This window comes from Hydractinia symbiolongicarpus, chromosome 1 (assembly GCF_029227915.1).
Source record: "Hydractinia symbiolongicarpus strain clone_291-10 chromosome 1, HSymV2.1, whole genome shotgun sequence".
In the NCBI taxonomy this organism is placed as follows: Eukaryota; Metazoa; Cnidaria; class Hydrozoa; order Anthoathecata; family Hydractiniidae; genus Hydractinia; species Hydractinia symbiolongicarpus.
In genome coordinates, this window is record NC_079875.1 from 9,152,549 (window position 1) to 9,154,000 (window position 1,452).

A 1,452-nucleotide genomic window follows, 5' to 3' on the forward strand; every position below is an offset into this window, starting at 1 on the left:
TCCATGACGGTGTACCAACGGGTTGTAAACTGTGTTTTTATTTCAGCTAAAATTGTGGGAGAATAAAACACCATAATTTTGTGTGTGCTTTACTTCATTCCTATACTGAAGCGCTCAACTCTGCGGGTCTTATTAAGTACTTTACTGGGCGTTCCACGAAGTGTCACACAGCTACTTGTGGCTGATCCCGGCGTTTAAAGCTCCCCTGCTTCTTTATAATAGCTGTATACGTCTGTTTGTCACGCAAAATGATAACCGCAGTAGCGAAACATATAATGCGGCAAATAAAGGACGGGCGAGTTAGTGAATTTACCCACGGGTTACCGACTAGTATAGTAAAAAAAATCAAAGAAACTGAGGTTGTTGTTATGATTTTAGGTCAAATGTTGGTTAAGAAGTACCCGACAAATCTCTACATATCATGGTCTGGTTTAAATAGAATTAGTAGTACACAACAATAACACAATCTTAGTTTTGAAAGGTATCAGAATTAAAAGCTCCCAAAATGTGCTAAAAGTAATCTGCGAAAAAAAAGTACTTCAGCTTCTTGATGGGAATAGAAAACAGACTGTCAAACTAGATATATTTGACACAATATAACGCCATTGATAAAGTTGTTTTCCAATACTTTGGTAAGTCATGACTTTTTAATATGACGAAATATCTTGTGAATGTAAAAATGTTATTGACTTAAGGATTCAACTATCTAGTACGTTCTACTTACTACACTACTAAGGACCAATAATAGACAAATTTTAACATACAAAATGCTAACTCCGGTCGGGGTATTTTTACATATATACTTTACAAGTAGCTATACAAAATATTGAGACCTAGATATAAACAACTATAATATTTTCTCAATATTTGTAGATGAAACAAATTCAATCATCGAAATCAAAAGTCTCTAGTTTGCAAAATTCGCGGCCATAGCATTATCATATTTTATTTTCTATTTTAACCGCGGTGATCAATTACGGCAACTCGCCGCGTTAACGCAAAATTAGTAAAATCATACTGCTAATCACAACACAAAATGTCAACCTCCTCCCCAGGGCTCTTCTTCACTTTTTGATAATGGAAACAGAAATCTGTTAGAAATAATAAAACATTGTAGGTCTGTGTACCGAGTTTGTTGAGTTATGAGAGAAATATTAAAAAATATGTCAGGCTATCCGATTTTAGTATTAAGATTAAAAGGGAATTTAGTGTAAATACCAGACTATCCTGAATTAAGTAAGTAAGTAAGTATTCATTTATTTATTTGTCCTAATAGACTGGAGACCATTTCGATAGGATAATATCTAATAGGTAAGAATGACCACCAAACCAAGTTACAAATTTATAATTACAAACTTTATATACTCATAAATAACGATCGATATATGCAACAATAAAAGGATTAAATGTTAAAACTACTATATGATGAAAAACAATAAAACTTGACCAGAT